The sequence below is a fragment of the Haliotis rubra genome, unplaced genomic scaffold (assembly GCF_003918875.1).
Source record: "Haliotis rubra isolate DU_JTF1 unplaced genomic scaffold, ASM391887v1 Scf308, whole genome shotgun sequence".
Lineage (NCBI taxonomy): Eukaryota > Metazoa > Mollusca > Gastropoda > Lepetellida > Haliotidae > Haliotis > Haliotis rubra.
Window position 1 is genome coordinate 415,946 of NW_025766978.1, and position 13,125 is coordinate 429,070.

The following is a 13,125-nucleotide window of genomic DNA, read 5'->3' on the forward strand; positions in this document are numbered from 1 at the left end:
TCTCTGATGTACGTGAAGCACCATGCGATATCAACCCTGTCTCTCTGATGTACGTGAAGCACCATGAGATATCAACCCTGTCTCTCTGATGTACGTGAAGCACCATGAGATATCAACCTTGTCTCTCTGATTTACGTGACGCAGCACCATGAGATATCACCCTGTCTCTCTGATGTACGTGAAGCACCATGCCATATCAACCCTGTCTCTCTGATGTACGTGAAGCACCATGAGATATCACCCCTGTCTCTCTGATGTACGTGAAGCACCATGAGATATCACCCCTGTCTCTCTGATGTACGTGAAGCACCATGAGATATCACCCCTGTCTCTCTGATGTACGTGAAGCACCATGAGATATCACCCCTGTCTCTGATGTACGTGAAGCACCATGAAATATCACCCCTGTCTCTCTGATGTACGTGACGCACCATGAGATATCGCCCCTGTCTCTCTGATGTACGTGAAGCACCAGGAGATACCACCCCTGTCTCTCTGATGTACGTGAAGCACCATGAGATATCACCCCTGTCTCTCTGATGTACGTGAAGCACCATGGAGCTATCCAGGACTCACGTCGATCTGTTGATTGTAGTTAAGGTTTTAGTTGTAAGTTTCATATCAATATTTTCGGGAAGAAAGAAGCCTAAAAGTTGTATAACGTTGTCATTTGACAGTGAGGAGGTGATGACAGGCCTTAGCTACAAGTAATTTAAAGACGATCCAGTCACAGGTAAGACGGGTCAGTCGTTTGGCTTGTCTCCTTGAATAGTAGTCTGGTAATCTGAGCTTTGCGAAAAAGTCAAACCATCCCCATAATTCCGGAATAATAATGATTCACGCGACGAGATTTGGCATATTTCAGATACATCTGACCGTGCTTTCTCCATAATCATAATATCTGCCAATGCCATTTAGGATTTTGATCATATCATGAGTCCATACATGATCATCACCAGGTGTTTCCCATCATTCCATTTGGAACTGTCCTCACATGTCCACAATATTTTTGTCGTAAATGTATTTGTTTAGGCCTTCGGTGTTGTAACCTGAAGCAAATAACTTTCGCCCTTGTCTTGTGAGGTATATCTATATTATGTTGCGTCCAGCCTTAAATTAAGGTCAAGCTTATATTCGGGCGTGTGTGAATCAGAATCACATGTTCCTCTTCCCGAATAAACGTTTGCTGTTTGTACAAGCAACAAAATCGTGTGGGTCCCACCTCCTTCGCCAAACTATGTTAGACGTCTGGTTCACAAGCCAGGGTAGAGACATGTGGCCAAGTCCTGTTGCCAGCTCTTCATTGAGTGGCCCACGTGGCGTACATATCAATCAGAGTAGCATCCATAGAGCTCACATTCCTTCCATTAACCTGTGGCCCACACTTGGATTGTTTGGGCCACTTTGATCTCATGTAACCTAAACGTGAAACACAAACTTAACTGGACATTGCGTCTTGCGATGTTTACGATTGATTGTTCAGGAAAGCTGATGATAGTGGCACACAGGTCATGAAAACCAACACCTCGGGATTTCGGACAGGAACAGGTTTGCTGGTCATAATGATGCACCGCCAGGTCCCGGTGGTCAGGTGACCATGTGGTGCGCCCGTCATCCACCCACACAGTGAGGGTCGCTGCTCATTGCATCAATCACAAGATTTTTTACAAAATACAGAATAATATGGCACCATCGTACCTTATTGATCTTGTTCCTGGGGACGTAGCATCTAAATGTAGCTATAATCTTCGCAACTCTGATGATATCTCACTTCCTTTCTCGCGATTAAAATTTTCCCATGATTCTTATTTTTCATCCACAATTAGAATGTGGAATGAACTTGCAGTTGAAGTGAGAAAAAGCGAGTCATTGAATTCTTTTATATCGAATATTGTTATAAAACATAAAACTGCTCCTCAATACTTTGATTCTGGACCGAGAATCACTAACATCATCCTTACAAAACTACGTTACACCTGTAGTCAGTTGAATTATGATCTATTCCGTGCTGGTTTAAGAGATAACCCAAGTTGTTCTTGTGGAAATGTTTGTGAAAATTCTTATCATTACTTATTTGACTGTCAATTATATACAGTACAGAGAACTATCATGATGACTAATTTACGCAGTATTACAAATGTGGATATAACCTATGAGTTACTATTACATGGCAATGCAGATCTGACTGTTCACATAAATCAAAACATATTTAAAATTGTTCAAACATATATTTGTCATTCAAAACGATTTTCTTAAATGTTGCAATTGTTCCTCTTTTTCCCATATTTCTGCTCTGTTCTTCTCTGTCCATCTTGTAGAATGAATGTAAATAATACTATGTAAATACTACGGAGAGGGTGTTCTAAGTTGTATAACTTGTACCCAATCCTTTTCTCATGAATAAAATATGTTTAAAACAAAAACAAAAAAACAAGATTGTCCAGTCCTAACTCGGTTATACATACGCATCTGTAGTTCCGGGTGAGGTGTGACAAACACATCTGTAGTGCCGGATGAGGTGTGACAAACACACACATACATAATCAACTGACGTACAAGCTAACGTACACATCGGGCTCCGATTTCCCGAAACAAACTTAAGTCTGAGTTTTGACTTAAGTTAGAGTTTTTACTCAAATTTGAGAAAATGCATTTCCCAGAATGAACTAAAATCGATAATAAACTCAAACATAGTGGACAATTTGAGTTTGGTGGATAGATTACTTAAGATGTTGGGCTCTTTTATTTAAAAATGCAGTTGAGTTTAAAATTCAGCTGTTTCAAATTGTCAAACTCAGTTTGAAATTTGAGTAAAAACTTAAGTTTGTTTCGAGAAATCGGGGCCTGATCTTTGGAGATTATTTAATACAAAAAAAAACAAGCCTAAATATTTTGAAACGTGTTCTTAATGGACTTACAAGGCACAAACATCGTGCACATGTTACCAAAAACTCCGGATCCCTAGATATCCTTCTCATTGCTTGTGTGGATCGTCTGGCATGGCCAACTTATTGTTAGTGGTATACATGTCAAAGGCTCACACAAATACTAGGTTTATCTGCACATTGGGTTCAGCCACACTGCCAGAACGGTTGGCAGTACAAGCCAGGCCGTCAGCATGTCGCTCGTCGCCTCGTCCGATCTTTCACTAATGTTTCAAACGGGTGCCGCACACTGACAGCAGAGCTATGTGTAGTGTGTCCAATATGTCCATTCAGATGCATTCAAGGGATTCAGTTTCTTTATTAAGTTGGTCAGTCGCTTTTCATTCAGATGTTCTTTAATGTTATGTTTGAGTCTAAAGCAACAAGAGTAGACTAACACCTGGAAACAGGTGCACTCGGAAGCCTAATGGGAGGGAAACTACATTAAGTGTAGATGTTGCTTCAATGTCTGTGTGCTCTGAAAATCCACGACGAAAATAGGCAAATAATGGTTGGGTTTTTCTGTTATTTCACAGATATACATCTGAACATGTTCTGAGCATGTTAGTCATCTTACCGCTATTTGATTAACACAGACCTTTCTTCTCACTCCGACAGGGAATCTGTGCTATTTGAGACACTCGCTGAGATGTCTGTCTCACCAAGGTGTCGAGACTCAAACAAAACCAAGCACAGCATGATGGCCGATGTAATGTTACCTGCCAATATCAGTTATCAACAGGAACCAAACTTCTGCAGGATTTACGCAGTTTGGCAATCAGTTCCAGATAACTGCCTTCACACTTTCACCTGGATGTCTGTCTGTATATACCGGTTTTGGTTTATGCAGGAAGTGGAACAACCACAATGATATCAAAGGATCTGTTATAGAATGACGTTTTCGTGATTATGTCAGTTATAACATTTAACCGCCCAATGTAGACAACACATTCATGCTGAGCCTTTCCCTCCCAGAATATTGTTCCCCTTATTATCTTCATGAATGTGTATTCACGACTGTAAGGCTGTTTGGAAGGAGGTCTCCAAAACATTGTGCTAGGGAGGGGCTAACTCGTCCAGTAAGTTTTCCTTAGTTGGACTGGACCTTCTGTATGGAAATTTAATAAATCGATACAACGTGTTCAGGGATATCGATTATATTCACAAAATACACTACAATTAAAGTGAGAAAATGAAGATAGGTATTCTGTTTCTGGGAGACATGATACAATATAACTGAGATGGTTAAAGGACGTTGACACTTGACATACACAGGTAATACTGACTGAGTTTATTTTTACGCCGCTTTTAGCAATATTCCAGCAACATCATGGCGGGGGACACCAGAAATGGGCTTCACACATTGAACCCATGTGGGGATTCGAACCCGGGTCTTCGGCGTGACGAGCCAACGCTTTAAGCATTAGGCTACCCCACCGCCCCACACAGGTAATAGTTACTAATGGCGACTGTTAGTGGTCAGTGGTTTTACACTACTACTTGTGGTCCAACCCTGCACGGGCATCATGGCTGGTGGTAACCTCTAATAAAACCCTGTTCAAACATAATCAACAATGCTTAGCGTGAGAGAGTGTTTTCACAACGTTTCGCAGCATTCTAATTCTATCTTGTCGAGAACAGGAATCTGTAGCGCCCAACTCTTTGGAATTGATACCGGTCTTTGGACATGCGGTTTAACTAACGGTTTAACCATGTTAACACAACCGAGCCCCTCGTCAGACACATTGACCGGACGTCCCGGGTCAGAGGTATGCAGGTGTCTGGCTACACGTCGGTGGAGCGTGATGCCCTCTCCCCACAGGTTGCAGTAACCTAATATCTTATCAGGGATACATACTCTACTGCACGTGCTTTAGTCATGGTATGACACATAGCGAGAGATACCGAATGAGATCTAAATATGTCAATAAACAAACGTATCACTTAAGTCCGGGTTGAGGAAACATATCTGAAAATGTTACCTCAAATACAAGTGCTCTTTACAATCACTCAGATTGTATATAAGACCAGGTGTACCTGACTAAGAGGTATCAGACTATATCGAGGTCGGTTTCAGGGCATGTGAGTCATCTGTAAGCAGGTGTAGTGGACGACCTCCTGTGTGTCTTACTAAGAGATATCAGACTATGTCGTGGACGGTTTCAGGGCATGTGTGTCATCTGTAAGCAGATGTAGTGGAAACCTCCTGTGTGTCTGACTAAGAGGTATCAGACTATGTCGTGGACGGTTTCAGGGCATGTGTGTCATCTGTAAGCAGGTGTGGTTGACGACCTCCTGTGTGTCTGACTAAGAGATATCAGACTATGTCGTGGTCGGTTTCAGGGCATGTGTGTCATCTGTAAGCAGGTGTGGTTGACAACCTCCTGTGTGTCTGACTAAGAGGTATCAGACTATGTCGTGGTCGGTTTCAGGGCATGTGTGTCATCTGTAAGCAGGTGTGGTTGACAACCTCCTGTGTGTCTGACTAAGAGGTATCAGGCTATGTCGTGGTCGGTTTCAGGGCATGTGTGTCATCTGTAAGCAGGTGTAGTGGACAACCTCCTGTGTGTCTGACTAAGAGGTATCAGACTATGTCGTGGTCGGTTTCAGGGCATGTGTGTCATCTGTAAGCAGGTGTAGTGGACAACCTCCTGTGTGTCTGACTGAGAGGTATCAGACTATGTCGTGGACGGTTTCAGGGCATGTGTGTCATCTGTAAGCAGGTGTAGTGGACAACCTCCTGTGTGTCTGACTAAGAGGTATCAGACTATGTCGTGCCCGGGTTTCAGGGCATGTGTGTCATCTGTAAGCAGGTGTGGTGGACAAACTACTGAGTTTCGATTATGCTCAAACATATTTGCGATAAAAAAGACTACTTCAAAAGATCCTAACCAGAACCTGATTAAACAGCTAACCGACAAGCGTGTGATCTACTTGCCCTGGGATCCCAGCTATGTCAATGGAGGGACGCCGAACACCGCCCGCGAGGCAGTTAGCATACTGTGGAAAACATGGCGTAATTATGTAATCCTAATATGATCATGTCGCCCACACGAGCATGAACGAGCGGACTGTACTGCTTGGGGAAACCATTGTTGAAAGTTGGTATAAATGAGGCCTGCAGATGAAAGGTTTTTGAGGAATATGAGCATCGACTTGTCTCCAGATGGCCGCGCCGAACACAGGCTACACGCCGTGTAATCACTCCATTGACCTTGTTTCGCACAAGTATCGCAGCGAAACTTGGAGGGAAGAATAATACATTTTCTTCAATATATCGTAGGTAATGATACTGCGAATTAAAGCAGTTTAGACGTGAACACAAATAGTGCAGAACAACAGACCCAGCGCGGCCATTTCCTATTTCCGGTAACCTCACACTAATGTGTCAACTTATTTCAGAATATTTAATGGAGCATTTTATAGAGGAAATGTTTTGTGTAACAGGCTGGTTGTCTCTAAATGTTCCGTCCAACCATTCGCCTGCAAATAGGAACAACAATACACAGTGGAGATGTTGTTGGTTCGTCTGTCACAGAAAGTTGAGATTTATGTCGTTTGTCTTTCAGTAGGAACAACAGAGAGTTGAGATTCAGGCTGTTTGTCTGTCAGTAGGAACAACAGAGAGTTGAGATTCAGGCTGTTTGTCTGTCAGTAGGAACAACAGAGGGTTGAGATTCAGGCTGTTTGTCTGTCAGTAGGAACAACAGAGAGTTGAGATTCATGCTGTTTGTCTGTCAGTAGGAACAACAGAGAGTTGGGATTCATGCTGTTTGTCTGTCAGTAGGAGTGAGTGAGTGAGTATGGTTTTACGCCGCTTTTAGCAATATTCCAGCAATATCACGGTGGGGGACACCAGAAATGGGCTTCACACATTGCACCCATGTGGGGAATCGAACCCAGGTCTTCAGCATGTCAAGCGGACGCTTTAACCATTAGGCTACCCCACCGCCCCTCTGTCAGTAGGAACAACAGAGAGTTGAGATTCATGCTGTTTGTCTGTCAGTAGGAACAACAGAGAGTTGAGATTCAGGCTGTTTGTCTGTCAGTAGGAACAACAGAGAGTCATGTTGTCAGTAGGAACAACAGAGAGTTGAGATTCAGGCTGTTTGTCTGTCAGTAGGAACAAGTAGAACAACAGAGTGAGATTCATGAGATTCATGCTGTTTGTCTGTCAGTAGGAACAACAGAGCTGTTTGTCTGTCAGTAGGAACAACAGAGAGTTGAGATTCAGGCTGTTTGTCTGTCAGTAGGAACAACAGAGAGTTGAGATTCAGGCTGTTTGTCTGTCAGTAGGAACAACAGAGAGTTGAGATTCAGGCTGTTTGTCTGTCAGTAGGAACAACAGAGGGTTGAGATTCATGCTGTTTGTCTGTCAGTAGGAACAACAGAGAGTTGAGATTCATGTTGTTTGTCTGTCAGTAGGAACAACAGAGATTTGAGATTCAGGCTGTTTGTCTGTCAGTAGGAACAACAGAGGGAGATTCATGAGTAGGAACAACAGAGGGTTTCATGCTGTTTGTCTGTCAGTAGGAACAACAGAGAGTTGAGATTCATGTTGTTAGTCTGTCAGTAGGAACAACAGAGATTTGAGATTCAGGCTGTTTGTCTGTCAGTAGGAACAACAGAGGGTTGAGATTCATGCTGTTTGTCTGTCAGTAGGAACAACAGAGAGTTGATATTCATGCTGTTTGTCTGTCAGTAGGAACAACAGAGAGTTGAGATTCAGGCTGTTTGTCTGTCAGTAAGAACAACAGAGAGTTAAGATTCAGGCTGTTTGTCTGTCAGTAGGAACAACAGAGGGTTGAGATTCAGGCTGTTTGTCTGTCAGTAGGAACAACAGAGGGTTGAGATTCAGGCTGTTTGTCAGTAGGAACAACAGAGAGTTGAGATTCATGCTGTTTGTCTGTCAGTAGGAACAACAGAGAGTTGAGATTCAGTGCTGTTTGTCTGTCAGTAGGAACAACAGAGAGTTGAGATTCAGGCTGTTTGTCTGTCAGTAGGAACAACAGAGAGTTGAGATTCATGCTGTTTGTCTGTCAGTAGGAACAACAAGGTGGATTGTTGTTTGGGAACAACAGAGAGTTGAGATTCAGGCTGTTTGTCTGTCAGTAGGAACAACAGAGAGTTGAGATTCATGTCGTTTGTCTGTCAGTAGGAACAACAGAGAGTTGAGATTCAGGCTGTTTGGACTGTGATTGGTGTGATACCCTCTGAAGAGCTACTTCAAGTTGTATATGACTTGTGCGAATGTCTACACCAAATACAGTTGTCATTGGAGAAACTGGTAGATATCCTATTCATGTGTACACTCTTAAACACTGTATTGCTTACTGGTTAAAGCTCCTCTATATGCCATATTCACCCTACCCATTTCAAGCTTACAAAATGTGATGTAATCTAGATCTAAACGCAAGCGCCGAGCGTTATAGGTTTAATTGGGCTACACATGTAAAAACAGTTCTATTTAGATTTGGACTTGGCTCTGCGTGGATATGGCAGGGAGTTGGAAATAAACATGAATTCTTAAATCTACTTGTAAGAAGAAGCAGAGATTGCTTTATACAGGAGCGGCATGCAAAACTCCAAAATAGTCCCTGTACATTTACTTATTCCCTGTTTAAAGAAGATTTCATGTGTTAACCATATGTACGTTATATCAATATCAAGAAAGTAACAATAGCCTTCTCACAGTTTCGTTCAGTATATTATGATTTAAGTTGTAATAAGGGAAAATTTCATAAGAAATCAAATGTGTGCAGACTGTTAAATGAATGTCCTGGAAGACTGCTATGTTCTGCAATTTTGTGATTATTATAGAAACATTAGAAGCAAATATATACCCAGTTATTTTACGAAACAACCGTCAAAACATACATTTATCAAATTATTGTCAACTTCTAACCGTATATTTATTGAAATTATTGCTTTGTTAATATATCATGCAATATTGAAGAGAAATCCACTCTGCTTTTGAACTACGTATATACTTGTACTATGGGGCTGTGGCCTTCAGTTCTGAGTGAAGAATGATTGATAGATAACACACTCACCTGGTAATGCTGACTTGAAGCGCCTATTTCTCTATGTCTGAAAATAGAACAAAACGCTTTAAAATTTTAGCTAGATGTTGAGAAAAATGATGTGTCATTTATGTGTACAAGTGTGCACAAGTTATTCATCATAGCCCCATAAATGAGCTCACACACTGGAACCAGCTGCAGCATCAGTTGCACGTGCAATCAGTAACGCGACATTGAACCATGTCACTTCACATCATGAATGAGCAAATATACCAAGAAATATTCTCACAGTGACACACACGTGGGAACATATTAAGAGCGCTTCTCTTTTTATTCATGTAAATATTACATAATCCTGGTTTGACTGATTGTTGACTGTAATTCCAAGTGAGTCGTGTTGTTTCTACGTCATGTTGAATTATGGCCTTTCGTCATGTAGTTGCAAACCTTTCTGTACTGATGGAATGCAGGCTTTTTAAGAAACGATTTTGTAATAAATCTATTTTACCAAATTACGCTGGTTTAATAGTGACAGTTATCTGTCCACTGATGCCACGCTACCAAATAAGCACTTAACGGCGTCGGATAGCAACGTCCGTTTTTAACCTTTTAGCGTTGTGAATATTCTCACTGCAAACATATCATGGCATTTTGAAATAAAACGACACAACTGTGAAATGACATCGTTATTCATGAGTAAAACACTAAGCGCTTCGATTGACATGCATTCAACACTGAACCAGCATACTGGGTTGCCTGTATTCCCCTGTAAACCAACAAGTGCGTGTCACCAAGTACGCTCATATGTCGACTGACTGAGCGGGGAGGCCTCAGTGGGTGAAATGGTTATATTAATATTTCATGGACAAGCGCCGCCTCTTCGGTGTAATGGGGGGCAGCGTCTACCCGAAGAGCGGAAGAACCGTGTTGGGACACCTAGCTCCATCATGCCTTATATGTACATAACAACGGTATGGTGGATGTATCCGAAGACACCGGGTGTCGGGTGTCGCGTTGTGATGGTTGCTGACGTGTGGTGTCTGTCTGTTAGCGATAACCAACAACATCCGCAATATCAATTTGAGTGAGTGAATGAGTGAGCTCGGTTTATATCCACACCGAGGCAGTAGTCCTGGTACGTCACGGTGTGTCAGCTTGCCGAGGGACGTACGACATCGGGAAGTCAAACACCTTCAGACGTTCACCAGTGATGGGAACGATGCCGACATACCTGGACACATAAACTGGGTATCTTGCGTGCAATCAAACGAATTACGACGCGTTTGTAGACGGGCCAACCGAAACCTTCGTGTATATGAACTCTTTGTCTGTTTGGAATTACACTAATGAATCCATAAACACTCCACGAGATTTTCCGACTGATGTATAATTTGTCCGCGTTGTTTAGGCGAGGCCGATACATAACCTGGGTCTCTCACAACCTGATGTTTACACTAGCCTGATAACCTCAAGCCACAGAGGGCGACAACGGCCAGCAACACTGCCCCAGGTACATACACAACCACTGTGTATAACATCCAGCATCACCAAACTGCTGCAATAGATCATTCACGATATCTCCCCCTTGGCGTTTGGGGCAAATTGAAATCTGGGGTTAGTCGGTAACTCCACTAGTTTGTCATGGATAATCAAAAAACACCTTGCCTTAAAGGTTTCTACTAAAATACTACGACAACATTCGAGATCAGTACCTTACATAGCTTCAAGCTGAGCTGCACGCACATTAACGATTCCTTAGCCCCGGAACAATCTGGCGCAACAATTCAAGCATGAACTTCACAGTCACATCTGATGCAAGTACACTAAGTCTTGAAGACGGCACTAGAACCTATATGTATACACGGGCCGGTGGGGTAGCCTAGTGGTTTAAGCGTCCGCTCGTCACTACGAAGACTCCATAATTCCCCCACATGAGTACAACGTGTGAAGCCCATTTCTAGTGTTCCCCGCCGTGATTATTTTATGCTGGATTATTGCTAAAAGCGGCCTAAACCTTTTACTCATTTACTCATTCACAAGAACCTACACCGAAACCACTCTTCTAGTTGTAACAAAGACGTTGTTCGTCCATATGTTGTATCCTTATAAGGTTGTGTTGTACCCAGTTTGAGAAGCATGACTTCAAGAGGTAGTGCTCGTTAAGTAGAGTGGAGGGTATACTTACTGTGGAGGAGAGACGTCGTGTGCACATGCTACAGATCAAACATGTTAGCGCTATATGATAATTGAAGTTGCAGCACAATATGTTACTATTCATCTGCAGTATGGTATGATAACATATAAATTGACAAAATCCAATACCTGGTAATACGTGACAGAGCAAAACGCACTAACAGAGGTGTCGGGTTACAGCTCAGTTTCCATACTGAATATCGGGTGTGACCACATCTGCGTCCATGCACCAGCAGCACCAGATGTCTGACCGCCACCATGTTGTACAACCAAAACACTAGTTCAACTCATCGTTACCAACTCTTTTATGGTAGTGGTCAGGTTATCTCACTTCATGTTTTATTAGGAAGTGGTAAGCTTGTTAGACATTCTCCCCCGCGGCCGGCCGTCAGAGCTGTCCAACTGAAACTTGGATTCATCTGTAAACACTGTCCTGCTCGAGACGTGCCCCCTGAACCGCAGATTCTGCACACACTAAACTGGACGTACATGGCGGTGTCGTGGCGGTAACACTGGTCTTATGGGTTGAACTTCAAACCGGTTGTGTACGGTTCTGAGAATAATTGGTCTCAATGAAAGAAATGTTCCATCGAAAATTGTATCAGTTTGCCTGTCGATTCTGTATATGTACCATGAGAATGTGGTTATCGTGGCGATGTGACGTCCCACGTGGACGACCGGCCCGTGGCAAATCATGATTAGGTAACGTGTCCAAAGATGAACATTGAAATGTCTGGCGACTCCGTGTTGCGCCATTCCTGTTTGCAGCATGGCCACGGTATGCAGACGCTAATAACGCTCAGAAGACAGTAGCATTGGGTTACCACTATTTACCGTCCAACAAAAGAGGTTTTATGACCTCTTGTTACAGTTGGACTGGTTCTACTGGTGACATTACATGAGGGTGCAAATGTTGATTTTAAAGTTTTCATGAATAGATGTTAAAGAATTTAAAATAGGTGGCAGGTTCTGGCACCGTGGAACACCATAGGAACACCGATGTCGTCTCAACAGAAGATAGGTGACAGGTTCTGACACGGTGGAACACCCTAGGATCACCCATGTCGTCCCGACAGAAGATAGGTGACAGGTTCTGACACGGTGGAACACCATAGGAACACCAATGTCGTCCCGATAGAAGATAGGTGACAGGTGGAACACCATAGGAACACCGATGTCGTCTCAACAGAAGATAGGTGGAAGATTCTGACACGGTGGAAGGCAGATTCTGACACGGTGGAAGGCAGATTCTGACACGGTGGAACACCCTAGGAACACCCAGGTCGTCTCGACAGAAGATAGGTGGAAGATACTGGCACGGTGGAACACCCTAGGAACAACCATGTCGTCTCAGCAGAACGTAGGTGGCAGGCAGATACTGACACGGTGGACCACCCTAAGAACACCCATGTCGTCCCGACAGAAGATAGGTAGCAGGTTCTGACACGGGTGGAACACCCTAGGAACACCCACGACAGAAGGAAAGAGGCAGGTGGCAAGGTAATGAGAACACTAAGTCTTATATGTTTTTGCCAAGTGTTTACCCAAGATCAGCAACTCATCAACACAACCCCCATTCTGCTGATATCTGAGAGTGTTAGATGCTTTTACATTTACACACCAACACAAAAAATAAAGTCACCGTAACAAAAACAAAACTTGCTACGTTCCTGGCGCTGTTCATACCCCCTGTAAACAACGCGGTTTCTAAAACAGCGCATGTTTTCAAATGGCGTTTGAAGCAGCTAATGCGTTTCTAATGCGTTTTACAGAGATAATGGTAGCATCTGGAAGTCCACTGGGTAACATAGGACGTTATTTTCTCTGTCAACATCGAGCGATATTCTATCAGAAGTTAGGTCTGCTGTTAGTTTAGTAAGGTAAGTTTGGTGTTAAACCAGTCTTGGTTTGTAACGGTATGTTGTGGATGCACCCCATTTCCCATCGTTTAGGTGCAAGGAGCCTCACAGGGACCATTGTAAAGG

General features: G+C 43.0%; 1 protein-coding gene across 6 annotated transcripts in view; it reads right to left on the bottom strand.

Moving 5' to 3' along the window:
• The window catches only part of LOC124282951 (neuropeptide Y receptor type 2-like), a 165,026-nt gene that overhangs the window by 108,755 nt on the left and 43,146 nt on the right, over nucleotides 1–13,125 (bottom strand). For 3 of the 6 annotated variants that reach the window (XM_046719006.1, XM_046719005.1, XM_046719003.1), the window contains exons 1-2: nucleotides 11,133–11,256; nucleotides 8,978–9,014 (exon numbers count right to left, since the gene is read on the bottom strand). The gene's annotated coding sequence lies outside the window, so the exon portion shown is untranslated. Of the gene's footprint in view, nucleotides 1–8,977; nucleotides 9,015–11,132; nucleotides 11,277–13,125 lie in introns of those variants that run through there. The other 3 variants (XM_046719007.1, XM_046719004.1, XR_006900287.1) reach the window with 2 other exon arrangements.